A 14,218-nucleotide genomic window follows, 5' to 3' on the forward strand; every position below is an offset into this window, starting at 1 on the left:
AGAAATTCCTAGTATCAGTAAAGTCTCCAACACCCAAAGGACGGTTGCACCCGGAGCCTGCTCCCTGCAGTCCCATCTAACTAAGCCTGAGGCACTGGTGAGAAAAAGCAGGATATCTGGTAAAGAAAAAAAGTGTGTAATGCTTCATAGGCGCCCATGTACTTATTAGCCTGAGTTGTTCCAAGTTGCCCAAAGGCACTTTGGAGTTTATGGGCTTAGACACATCATCAAGTTACAACTTTCCTCACTTCGGCTGATAGCCGCTCGTTTCCACCTTGTGAGTTTGTGCTGAATATAAAGTAGATCGAGGTCAGCTGCCTTCTTCCACTAGAGGCTAAAACTAACTTACAAGAGACTTTCTGAAGGCAGAATTAATAGCATGTAAAACAGACCCAAGTGTGCGAGAAGAGCACTTGGGGCTCATCTAGCACATCAGCATCTTCATGCAATAGGGTACATAACCTTTCTCTCTTTAGCATTGCTGCTACTGTCTCACTTACAAACAAACTAGAAGAAGCATATGGGATTAAGGGAGGGGAGACTGATTTGCAAAGGAAGGTTAAAGTTGTTAACTATGCATAGTTTGGTATAGAAACAGAGTATATCTACTAATATGAACCCATGCCTATGGTCTGCAAATGCCACCTATGCATCTAAAGAACTTGTGTTTAAAGATCTGCCACGCTTCACTTTCTTTACTTACTAATTCTTCCTATTTTTCCACCATTTTATTATGCATTTCCATTTTTAGCTGTACCTTATTCAATCTGAAGTATCTTTCCCAGGGGAAACCTAGCAGCTAGGAATCACCGCCACGGAGCAGAGCCCCATTACGCCCGGTGCTGCACAGAAGACGTGCAGCAGGGGACAACATCAGCAGAAGACAACAGACCACAGGCTTGATATGGGCAGGATGGAAGCACGAAGAAAGGATAAAGTGATATTGGATAATGTGAGATTCACAGATCTCAGGCGCCCGTTGCCCAGGAGGATGCAACTCTGTTGACTCAATGAGTTCAGCCTTCTCTTCCCACAAGGATTTTCCTACGCCCTGCCAACTTGGTGCCTCCAAGGCAAATGTAGCTAGAGACCGTACTGGGGGGAATGGGCTCAGGTACGGATTCGTTAGGCTAAACAAGACCATTTGCAGTGCAGAAATCTCTCTCTTTTACAGCTGAGACTGAATTTCCTCGCCTCACTTTGAGGCTGGTGTAGCCCTGGACCAAAGTGGTTGGAGCAGAGATTTCTGGAGATCCCTGCCCAGAGGCACAAACAAACCCTCCCCTCCAAACACAAACCAAAACATACATTTCATTCAGGTTTCAGAAGCAAACAGCATTAAAAAACACCGCTCTGACAGTGAGGCGGCTTTACATCATCTTCTTGATGTTCTTTCTACTTGAAACTTCAGGCTCTGGGACTGAAGCGACACATCTAGTGGCTGCATCTCCGGATCTCAGGCATTTTATCTCTGCAGCCTTTACAGAAAGAGCAGCTGGAGCAGGCTATTAATATTTAACCTTTGAAAGCTAGGCTTTTCTATCTACGGCAGAGAAAACAACTTGGAGCTAAAGAGGATTTATTAAAACAGTTACCTCACCGGGCTTTGAATAATTCGGCTAACTCCCAGGGGGGCGGCCACCTCTCCGTGCTTGGCAGAGGCTGAGCTCCAACTGTCTGGAGCTGGACTTTCAACTAGTCAGAGACGTATCGATCTGCAAAGCTCAGCTCTTGAATACAGACTCACGTTGATTGATGTCTTTGGGGCAGCACTAATCTGTCGACGCTGTGCATCGGCACGTACGCTCCACATACACAATCACATATTTGTTCATCATCCTGACAGAAGGACTTTTGGTATCTACATAAGGCCATGATTATGGCACAGCTGTATTACTATCACAAGCGGTGTCACGTAGCTGATGCAGCACGCACAGGGATCTCCTCTGAATCCCACACTGGCGCACCAGTGGCGCAGAGAGGGTTTCATTTGGCTTTTCTCCTGGTCTTTCCATGCCAGATTTGTGTGAGCAGGAGCAGAAGACCAGACTGGGCTGACAGCCCCCATGGACGGGGTGTTTCAGTAAAGCCTCCCGGAGCGAGGTCGGCCTTGACCAAGACCATCCTTGGTGAGGGCAGCCAGGCTCTGCTTCTGCTCAAACCCAACGATGGCAACCTGGATCACTCCTCACCACCCTCCTGTCACTGTGAGGAACACAACCGCATTATAAGGACTCTCCAGAGCCCACCACAACAAAGACTTTGCAGGCCTTTGTCTTGCTCGGCAATAGTTTGGCTCCTCTCCTCCCAAGAGATGGCAGAAAGACGTCGATATGACATCTCTTGCTGTCTGTTCAAGATCAGCATTGGCCCACCTCATTTGAGCACCTCATTGTGTCTCATTTGAGGGTCATCTTCCCGCCAACAGTTCTCCCACGCTGGCCCCCCAAATATTTTAATGCTGGAGGCAAAGCCAGCTTCCTCATGCAACCTGCAGAAACAAAGCGCTGCCACCAGCTTCGCGTCCCCATCCAACCTCACTGGCACCCAGAACAGGTGCTGCACCAGCCCGCGGCAGCACCCTGGCACCTGCCGGCACATTTAGCCCCGTGCACCCGCCCTCGGCAGCTCTGTGGACACCCCGCAGCTGCCTCCATGGCACGCTGATGCATGCCGAACGGCTCGGTTCAGCACCTCTCCCAAGAGACCACCTACCGCTTCTCCAACGCCAAGTCCTATCCTGTTACTTCCACATAACACCCACTTGCACCAATGCTAAACGACTCCATAGCTTTGCCTAGTGTTGATCCCCTTCCAACACTTCAGAGTAGTCACCATATGCTTCCTTCAGTAATTACCTTGCAAGTTTGAGCAGAAAGCTTGTATTTAGCCTAACTTGTTGGAAAACGGGAACTGTTTTGTTGAAGCATTTTTAGTCCGAAATTATTCTGCCTATTGCTGCACCGACCTCGCACTGCAATTCCCCAGCTCTTTCCATCTCTGAGCTAATTCCATGTATTTCCCACAAAGCGCTTTGCATATTTGTGTGTTGTGTGTGTGTGTATCGCTGTGCATCCAGAAACGTGATTTGCGAGTATCTGCAAGGGACATAAAAGGGACAGGGCTGGTCATCTGAAATAGAAAGTCCTGGCATGTAACCGCGAGTAATCAAGGATGGGTAGGCGAATGGATTTTCCATACTGTGGAAATGAACCCCTGCTTTTAAAAAACAAAGTTATTAATTTTCATAATCAATAATAACAAGAATAACAAAATCCGCAGCATCTTTAGAAATGCTGCCAAAAGCTAGCGAGCGTTCATTGTTCTTCCAGCAAGGAACACATGAGAATAGGAAACTGTAAGTACGAAAACGCCTTTGAAAAACTGTCACTTCTAAAAATTCTTTCGTTACAAATTTACTAGTTTGCATTAGGATGGAAAAGTGAAACTCCCAACTACAAAACCCTTCGACAGAACAGGTCTGGACCACTCCTCCTTAACTGCATCTTAAATGTTTCCAAGCTCCACATTGGTAACTGAGAAGCATTAGTGTATCCTAAATATTTGCTGCAAACATAATAAAAAGAGGGTCCCAGCATTCTGGTTGCCAGCCTCCAGCAGCATTTGACTGTCCGTGGTAGGAGTTTAGCTTCCTACAATGAATGTCCCCGAGCAGAGCAAAACCTCGCAGGCTCTCTGGCATTTTGGGTGGCCCCGGGCCTAGGAGGTTGTCACCCAGAGACAGGAGAGGTGCGACACAGGGTGCAACAGCCCTGTTACACGAGCAGACGCGTTCCCGCAATCGTTTTGATGGTTGCTGCAGTTTTAGCATCCTATCGAATGTCTCCTTGGAGCGCTGGTTCCTGGAGGCACGTCACTAAGTGCCAGATTAAGCTTTCATGGCCATTTCTTTAAGCTTGTTTCTTGCAATTGTCAATTAAGGGGGGGAAAAAAACCTAAAAAAACTTCGACCAGGGAACCACAGACTCAGAAGCCAGAAAACCTTTCAAAAGAAATTCTATTTGGGTTTTCGGTTGGTGTCGCATGGTTTTCAAACCGATTTCATCGTTTTGGGAAGTCTAGTCACAGACCTTCATTCATTTCTCTTTCAATCTCTAACCCCACTTTTTAGAGAACAGTGCTTTTAAAATCATTTCTTATTGTGGCCCAGGCTGGGAAGGGAGGGAAAACTCTTGATGACTGCATTTTTTAAATACATTAATATACATTACTGTGCACACGACAGCATTTCTGAACAAATCCTGAGCTGCTCTTTTATCTGAGGGATTACAGTAGCATTAATTAAATAGGGGATTAATTCAGCAAGTGCTTCAAGCTGGTTGCAGAGCATTACATGTAGCAAACCACACAGCTTTCTATTTCTGGTGCTGCTTCTCATGGCTTCAGCAGTGCTTTCCGCTTGGAGCATCGCTAGAAAATCTTAATAAAGTTCCAGCTGACTGTACGCTCGGGTGCGGGCTACGAGGTTCATTCCCGTGAATACGCAAGGAGCCGCAATTAAAATAAGAAATGCTGCCAAAGGCATGTAGCTACCCTCCTTCCCCTGCCTTATGATGTCCAAACCAATCCACTTTTCCCTGGCAATTAACATCTGAAGCTGTAGTTGGCACTAATTTATTGGGAACTCAAGATATTTGCAGCCCGAGTCATGGGTCGTTTATAGCCAGAACAGTCACATCCAGTTCTGCCGTCTCAGAGGAAGACGCTTCTATCAGAGAAAAAACAAAGCAAAGCCCCTGCAGTTCAATCCGAGCAAAATACGTGGTATTTTTGCTGTTGCCTCTCATCGTGACTGTATTAGAAGGTGGCCTGAAGGTTTACTCTGGGTAATAAGCCTTCTCCTGTGCTCTGCAGAAGCAAGCATAGAGTTGGGAGTCTTGGTTTCTCCTCTGACAGTCCTCTGTCTGCTGCCTCAGTCTCCTTAGCCATAAAATGGGAGCAATGTTAGGACTTAACTCACAGCGGGCTGAAAGATTCGCCCATGCCTCTTCTGCGTAAGCGCCGTTCAACGCCGTAGTGTCTTACCAAAGCACGAAGATGGGTATCACATAGGAAGAGTACCCTCACGGTGACCCTCAAGCGTGACGGTCCTTTTTGTCCCTATTGAAGAGGACTTGTTTCATTCCGTCATGTCAGCGAGGAGTGTTGTGCTGCAGTGGCACTTTGCAACCCCAGTTTCTTCCTCAGGGTAGGAAGGTCCCCAGGAACAGCGTGACATTTCCCACAGCATGCCCAGAAGAGGCTCTGAGGTGCTACGGTTCATCTCTAGGCTTCGTGGGATCTCCTGCTCAATATCTTCACATGTCTCCCCATCCCTGGCAAGCTGCAACATCAGCAGGATCCCTCCACGCTGTGGGGGAACGGTCTCTACTGCTTGTTAGTACCACCCGTTTCGATAATACCAGATCCTCTGAGAGGGTCCACGCAGCAAGCTCGGCACTTGCTGAGCACATCGGGCTTGTTGCATAGGTGGGGCAGACTGGATCCCTAGCCACCCAGCTGATGTGCCTTGGACTCAGGGAGGTCTGAGTCACTGCTTGAACCAGACTACGTACGTTCAGAAAGCTTGGACAAACGCGCAATGCTCTCACATTCTTCCTAGGCAAAAATTTATGGATGAAAAAAAAAAAGAAATTGCCATGGAAACATAACCGTAGAAAAGTAGTACCAGCATAGTTGAACAGCAAAAATTCGTAAGTAAAAATGAAACTAATTTTACTACAGTCAAACCACTTCCAGTCCCATGTGCACGCTCTCATTTCTGTGAAAGCGCTGTATTTTGCTTCAGTTAAAGTTGCCTGGTAACAGGACTAAGTGAAGCTGAAATAAGGGTATTCGCAGCAGGGTTCACGGTGGTTTGATAACATCAGTTTGATAGACAAATGAGTCAACACAACTTCCCCACAAAAACAGTATCTAAAAATTTGTCCTGTTTATTCTTCCGCTCCAGGCTTTGCTTTGGCTGCTGTCTGGGGAGAATTCATGGAAGACTTATTTCCGCCAGAACAAAAATTCGATGTCCTAACACCAGCTCTAGCAGCTGCCGAGAAAAACCATGCTGACTCCTTGGATGCAGCAAGCGCGAGATTTCCAGCAGGGCTGGTGAGGTTTGCAGAGTGTCATCAGCTCTGTCCCCGCACTCAAGATGGACAAATAAACTTGCAGGAGCTGCAGAAGAGCCTGGGCTACGAGGACCAGAAGAATGGAGAGCCCATCTTCTAGCAAGCACCTGGAAGAGCGTGGGCTGATTCGCCTGGCCATGCTATGGAGGGGTCCAGCTGCTGCCTACTGCGCTATGGGCTAAACACGAGGAGCAGCACAGTGAGGGCCAGTGCTGGTACACGGGCAGAGGAGCAGCTGGATGGGAATAAGTTGATGCTGGAAAATAGAAAAAAGTCTCTAGAGAGCCAAAAGATGAGGCCTCCATCAAAGCAGAGGGGAAAACCTAACCGACTGCTTCCTGGGAAGTAGTTTTAACATTTCGGCTGGGGTTTGGAGAATGGAAAGCCTAGAGCTGGTGCCTGTTGGAGACCACCCAGCAATTTATTCTTAAGGATGGGGTCCCTCAACCTTGACCCCTTCAGCTGTGAGGACAGAAAGCAGGACATCACCTCCAGGGCTCTTCTCTCACATTACATTGACCCACCTCCTCTCTCGTATGCAACGTTTGGAGCTTGTTGAGGAACGGACTCTGGACTGCCAGTCTACGCCATGCCAGGAAGGGGTAGATGCTGTGATGACACATGTAGTGGATGGTCCTGCCGTCCCAACTCGCTGCTGCTAATACTGCCACCGCTGCACGCGCTGGGCAAGTCACAACGGAGGTCCCTAGCGCTGAACGGTCACATCTCTTAAAGGTGAAGCTTGTTGTCGAGCCTTCTCCTGTCACCAGCGGAGAGGTAGGCAGCACCAGAGTGAGTCATCACATCCTAGGGAGATGTCTACAACGGGATGAGTCACGATCAAGGTGTTTCCCCTCCTCTCCACTAACCATCCACTGAACCTAGGCAACTATCTTAGATCTCCATAAGTAACTAAGGTATCTGCAACACGATCAGATAAATATACTGGGACCCAGCTGGGAATTCAGGTGTTCCCTTTCCAGAGCTAAGGAACTGACAGGGATAACTGACCTCTCCCTGTAAACCCTTCACTATGAAATCAAATTTCGCTGCTCAAAACTCTTCTGAAAACCTGCAGCCCACCAGGTCCCTCAAGCAGCAGGAGCGTCATGGTCCTGCTGCACAGCGCTCCTCGAACCTCACCTACAAGGTGGGACCAGAGCTGGGCAGGAACCAGCACCGATGACCGGGTGAGTTCGGTTCCTGCTGCTGCCCACGTTATCTCTAACAGTCTCAGGGCTACTGGCAAACCTCGCTTTGATGAACACCGAGAGCATTTAAAGAGCTGTACAGAAGCATCGTGCAACAAAGTCCATTACAGCAAGTCGCGGGTACTTTGTGTGCAAGGTTAAAGACCTATTCTGAGAAAACAAAGCCAAAAGCTCTGTATCTGAAAGAGCTACCAGCATTAAAGGCTGCCTGCTTGCATTAAAGGCAAGAGAGAGAGCAGTGTTAGCTACAGAGGTAAATCAATCCTTCTGCTTTATCTGTTGGGACCCAGATGGAGTATTTCAGAGATTTTTTCCCCTCTTTTTTGGGGAAAAGAATACTTTCAAAAAACTCATCTTGTATCTGAAAGGTGCAGACAACCTGGATCTCAAGGCTGTGACAGAAGCATTGAGGGTTGGTTTCCAGTCTCGACTGCTTTGAGAAGGGGGAGGAAGAGCTTCTGTGCTCTAGGGAAGCGTCACCACAAAATGACATTTCTTGTTTGTTGTTTCTCTTCCCTTCAACAAGAAACAGGGAAGGGACTTTTCACAAAGAGCTCATGAGACGCAAAAAAATAACAGGCAGGAAAGAAGAAAGCAAGGAAAAGAGTCTTCTACCTGCGGCACCAAAAAATCGAGAGAGAGTCTGAAACTGAGATTTGTGCAAGGGTGCAGACTTGATGGCACATGAGGGCCCTGATGGCTCATGTCCTCCCTATCCTCCCCGTAGCCCCAAAACCCCGCAGTCGAGCACTGCCCGTGCAACCCCGGAGCCGGCCGAAACGCCGCGGTGCTTCACCATGCATAAAACCCTGCCGGCCTTCTGGTTCACGCGGGTGCTGGGGACAGGGATCGCAAGCTCGGTGGCACTGTGCCCTCCCCAAACGCTCCCGTTTTCTCCCTTGGCATCTCTCGGTCGCGCTGGAGAACCAGTTCGCACCTCAAGGGGAAACAAATGAAAAAAAGGAGAATATTGCTCCTGCAGATACTGGGTTGTGCAATAACTATAGCGAATTGTCTCCATCGGCACAAACGAGCATAGTAACGGGAACGGCTGGATCCTTCTGGCGAGGACGAAGGGACGCAGGAGGCCACGTCTCGCAGAGCTGGCTTCAAAGCCGCTCTCGCCGGGTGGGCACGTGGCTTCGGCCAAGGGGCCGGGCAAACCTTGGGGTTTCGTCCCACCTTTGCCGCATCCGTGCCGCCAGCGAGGGGCAATTCCTTAAATTTAACTTGGGAACTTACATTTCAAAATTTAACTAAGAACTTAGATGGGATATAAACTCCAGGACGCGAGCCAGCACTCCAGGATATTAGCAAGCAAATACACCTACCTGGGATTCGGAAGAAGCTTTCCTACTGACAATTTATTACTTGATTACCCACTAAACATTTATTTGGGTATCTTCTACTTGGTTAATTAATATTAGCCCTGGAAGTGGTCGGATATGGGACTATTTGGGACCCTGGTCGGATCCAGCTCTCACTGCTAACACAAGGCGAGCCCAAGGCTCAGATTTTTTCCGCTCGGTCCCTTACGAGCTCTCTCGAAAACGCAGCCATGATTCATTACTCACCCAGTAACAGAAGGTGTTGTAACAAACTACATTAAGCATTGCGGCTATTTTTAGTTAAGCATATTGCAGTTGCATACTAAATCGGAGGGGCCATATGTCTCCACGTATATTATTAAAAAGCCTATTACATAATATACGGGGCAAAAGAAACCTGCAGGTCTCTCCAAGCTGAGACGAGAGACGGGCCACCGGTCTTGCTGGACGGTGAGCAACCAGCAATGAACGCTTCAGTTCCTTGCTTCTCTATTAAGTTTGCAAGCTTTAACCGAGCAGAGAAGCACAAAACCTGCTTTATGGGAGGGTTCACCTCAGGGCAGGGAGGTTCGGTCCTGCCAGGTTATGGTGCTTTGTCCGACCGTGGTTTGGTGAGCGAGGAAAAATTGCACCTTACACCGCAGCGTTGCAGGGAACAGCGATGGCAGGAGGGAGGAGAGCAAAAAAAGCCCGAGCCGGCCTCGTATCTGCCCCGACATCGCTCTTGGCAAGGCGGCTGCTTTGGGGCGAGAGCTGAGGGATGCTGCTGCCAGCAACACGAAGCGAGGAGGGGATAAATATCCCCGGCAGCTCCCGCGCTGCTGCCCGCTTCCAGAGCCGGGGTGCCGGCCCGCGGGGCCTCCCATCTGCTGCCTTGTGCTTCAGCAAGCTGCTCCCACCGCCGGCGTTGGGGGGGAGAATAAGAAGAGACCCGTTTTAAAGGCACCGAAGCAGCTCCTCGCAGAAGCCTTGCCGCAAAACGTCTTGAAATATTAAACGGCACAAGACCCGCTGCTAATTTTGGTGCCTGGAGGAGCCAGATGGAAGCGGCTTCCCGACTGCCGCTGCCGTTTTGCGGCAGATGGACGAGCTGCCGGCCGGCCCCGTGCACGCGCCGTTGGCCGCGACCCTCCAGCTCGGCCCCAGCTGGGGAAACCGGGACTTTTGGGGGCCGAGCGTGGAGGCAGCAGCCTTTATTCGGCCAGGATGATGCTGTCCCTCAGGGCAGAGCATCCTCGGCACCAGCCCATCCTCTTCTTCCAGTCCATTGGACTAATAACGTCTTGCAACTCCGCTTTGCCCTGGCCCTGGGAAAAGCTGCTTGAACCCAAAGCGAGGAACTTCCCACAAGGACTCGACTGCCAGGTCCCGGCTCCGGGGCTAATTCCAATCATTCTTTTCCCTCCTTTCCCTGAGAAGCATTTTTTCGTTGGAGGCAAAGCTGCTCCAACTCAGCGTGCCGGGAGCCAGCGGAAAACCCTGGAATTGCAATTAAATGAAAGCGCTGCTGGGGCCGGGACATTTCAGGCTATGGGTGTCAGGCTGGAAGATTCTCCCGGGGATCGCAGTTGTGTGAAAGCCTGACTCCACTGCACGCCCCAAACGCACTGACATCCACGTTTAAATCTATTTAGTTTGCATTGCCGATAAATGGCAGTGTTTTGAGCAACGCAATTTTCAAGCACTTCAGTGAATGCACCAACTAAGTAAACACTTATTTGAATGGCAAAAGGATGCACGTCAGGCACATTTTATAATTACACAAAGCCGTGAGCGAGTCAGTCTATCACTCAGAGTGAAAAAACCCCAAGCAAACAAATATTTTAATGACATCAGTGAGGGAAATGCTTCCCCTGCTCATAGATTTCTTGGCTATTTCAAAGCGTTGCCCGTTACAGACCAAAAGAAACCCAAAATCATCAGATGGCTTTCCTAAACAAAAAAATAAACCAAAAAAGGACCCCTCTCCCCCCCCCCCCCCCCAACTGAGGGTGGTGAGGATTTAAACCCTGGTCTCGCACCTAAACAAATGCTTCAGCAAATGACATACGGGGTGTTTTTGAGTGATTTAGGGTTTTGCTCTTCCAGCCAGAAACTCTAACCTCAATGAAACTCATCCCTAAGTTTCGACAACGCTGATCGATGTCTCCTTAGAAAATTCTAATAATTCCCAGCCCTTGCAGCCAAAAGGATTTTAGATCTTAAGGAGAAGAAAAAAGAAAAGTCTGTGGGCCTGCAGAGCAGAAGCAGAGTATGTTCATACCGGGTACTTACTTTATTTCTTATATCCTTCGCCGAGGCTCATCCAGTCGCCAGCCCTCTCCCTTCCCGTAGCCCTGCAACGCCGCATATGGAGGATGCTATATATAAAAATATTTGCATTGTGTTGCAGTTCGCCGCCCCCGGGAAGGTCAGCGCAGCACAGACAGATCTCCTATGGCAGCAGGCAGTCTAATATTTTACTCTGTTAAAAATAACCTGTGAAAATTGCATGCAGCGTGGCTCCGCCGCGGAAGGAGAAGGACGGCGGCCTACAACGCTGCATTGAATTTTGCCAGAGGGGAAGAAAAGAAAAATCAATCGGCGCTAACCTGAAGATTTGAAAGGACACATCACGCTCCGAAGTCAAAGGTTGCTTTCGGGGTTTTGCAGGGTGTGTTGAGGGAACGTCAGCACGAGAGACAGAGCAGAGGGTGAAGTTTAACAGCTGGGCAGAGTCCAACCCAACGCTGAGAGCTGCCAGGAGCCTCGAGATGAGGTGGATTTTGCAAGCCCGCAGAGGGCTCAGCTCCCCGAATTTTAGCCATCTCAGTTAACCATCTAATCTCTGCTGGTCACCAGTGTCCCATCACAGTCCGTGGTGAGAGATGGTGATTCTCCATCCCATCCTTAGAGGGGTGCCTGGCTCGCTCAGGTGACACACTTCTCTTTTGGATGGGTGAGATGACTCCCACTCCCAATGTCTGAGACTCGCCGCCTCGCTCCTTGCCCGAACCCACGTTCTCATGCACGAACGAACGCAGAGCGGAGAGATGATGCTGGCGAGCAAGGGGCCTCCCAGCCAGCTTTGTCTCGACTCTGATTTCCTTTCCAAGAGCATCTTGGTGGTGAACCTCAACTGAAATGCCACAGTCAGTTCTGGTCACCAGAGCCTGATCAAGCGAGGCTGGGAAAAGAGCCAGCAAAAACTCCTGGGACAGGCAGAGGAGTGGGGAGCCCATTATTGGGGAGGATCCCACACACCTGGGGGTGTGCAGGCTGGCGAGATGAAGGCCAAGCAAGGATATGAATCCTCTCTTGAAACGCATCAAAGGTAAACACCAGAAGGGAGCAGAGCTTTCTAAATGAAAGCATTTGCAAACAAAAACCCAGAATGCAAGCTTCATCTGCAAATCAAAAGGTCTGGAGCCAACAGAGCTTGGCAGTCGTGGACAGGCCAGCTTCTTCCCGTCCCAGGTCTCCTGGTGGCTTGCACCAGTTCTGCTAGAGATTTAATAACAACTGGGCTGCCAAGCTGTGATTGCCGCAGCTCAGCTCAGCCAACCTGTCGTTCAGCACAGAGGAGACGACAGCGTCACGCCCGATGCTCTTCACGTGTGCCACAAGACTCCTCCGCAAGTCTGGAGAGCTTCTGTGTCGTGCCCCCTGCCAGGAGGCAGATTGCTTTTTATCCTGGACATCTGTCCTCCTCAGAGCATCCCAAGACAAAACGACCTATATTAAAAGGCTTGGGAAAGTCACTGCAACGTGCCCGTGAAGTCGCCCCGCACGCAGCGTGCCACTAGCACGCACGTCTCCAACGACCGCCCCGGATGGTCGGACTGCGGTCACGCGTGCAGAGCATGCACGAGCGGGACATGTGCCATCTGACCGCAGGAGAGAAGCACCACTGATCGGCCCTCCATGGATAATGCTGATAGGCGTTGCTAACTGCTTTGGATTTTGTTTTCCCTTCCTTTAATGGAAAGGGTAAAATGTGGCCACTTTCCACATCACAGGTGCAGTAGAGGATGGAAGAGAAAAGGCATCGGAGGTGTGGGAGGTAGGTGGGGCTGCAGTAAGTGACAACAGGCTTCAATCAGCTCTGATGAGCCAAGGAATTGGACAGAAATGAACAGTCACCCTCAGCCATCACGACTGCTGGGAAGCCATAAAGAGGTACCGTGAGAGGGTGAACGTCAGGACAGGTCTCTGCTGGTCAGTAGGGAAGGAGACGGCAGAAGGGAGGACACATCGCTGTAAATGTCCGGCCCCCACAGATGCTGCAGATCCATAGCTGACTCTTGCGCGCAGCAGAGCTGCACCACCAGCCCATGCTTCTCCGCGGAGCCAAACGCCAGCAAGGTGCTGTCAGTATTTGGATTAAGAAGACCCATCAGCTCCGCTGGAGATCAGACAGATGGGTCACAAGCACAAAACCATGCTGTGGGCATTAAAAACATGGCTGCCTCCTTTCTCCCCAGCAGGGACCTTTGCTGTCATGACACTGAAAATATCTCACTGCCAGGAAAACACTTCCGAGTGGTCGCTGCACAGCCAGGCACACAAAGCTTCCCATCCGACCTCATGCCGCAACAGCCGCATCGGTGACCTCCTGTGCATTCAGCAGCTTGCAGGCTCAACGCAGATCTCAGCTGCTGCCCAAGGATGGGATGCATCTCCTTCAACTTTGACCGTCCGATATCAGCTAGCTTGTCTAAGTCATGCAGGCACTCTCCACAGGGAATGGAAAGAAACATCCCTACCAGATGACTCGTCTCACCCACCTACCCTCCCACCCCAGGTGAGACGACTGACCCTACGGAGACGTGCTCCAGCAGCTCCCAAGGATCCCAGGCAGCTTCTCCGCTCCCGGTGTTGGGGAGTTTCAGCAGTTAAGGAGAAGGCAGCATGGGCTGGTGGTTAGGCTCCCCTACCATCTCCATACGCAATGTGTGTGCTCCCTCCCTTTCTGCACCCCATTTTTCCACCAAAAAAGCAAAATCCACTTGGCAGGGAGCTGGGAGGTGGAACAGACCGTCGCAGTTATGAAGACAGAAAAGCCACCTCTTGCATTTCCCAGATCTCACCTGGCCCTGAAAGACCTGCCCCACACCAACGCTTAATGCACTACAAAACCAACTCCAAGCTGAGACTGAACTGGAAAGCAGAGCCAGCTCCTTCAGCCACGAGCCCGTGAGAACGGTTAGCATCCCACGAGCAGCAAAACCACCGTCCTGCTTTGCAACAACCCTGAGAGGTGCCGGGGTCCCCCGCAGCACAAGCAGATGCTGATCTTCAGCCCTACGCTCCCGGGGAGCCAAGGAGCGCCCGTTGCTTCTGCGGCAGCACCATCTGTGATGCCGGGTCGCGAAAGGGAGAGGAAAGCCGAGCTGGTGCTGCTATGGTAACCTTCGGCTGGTTTTGTTTCTAGCAACAATCTTTTCTTTCATCGGGCGCTAGTGCTGGGAGGGCTCTGCTCCTGCAGCATCCCTGGCTGCTTTCCCATGCCTGCAAAAGGGCCGGCGGTGCGGGAACGGCACCCTGGGCTCCCGTG

General features: G+C 50.4%; 1 protein-coding gene across 2 annotated transcripts in view; it reads right to left on the reverse strand.

Moving 5' to 3' along the window:
- The window catches only part of ASIC2 (acid sensing ion channel subunit 2), a 507,727-nt gene that overhangs the window by 21,005 nt on the left and 472,504 nt on the right, over positions 1–14,218 (reverse strand). The window lies entirely within an intron of this gene.

Source organism: Dromaius novaehollandiae, chromosome 22 (assembly GCF_036370855.1).
Source record: "Dromaius novaehollandiae isolate bDroNov1 chromosome 22, bDroNov1.hap1, whole genome shotgun sequence".
Classification (NCBI taxonomy): Eukaryota; Metazoa; Chordata; class Aves; order Casuariiformes; family Dromaiidae; genus Dromaius; species Dromaius novaehollandiae.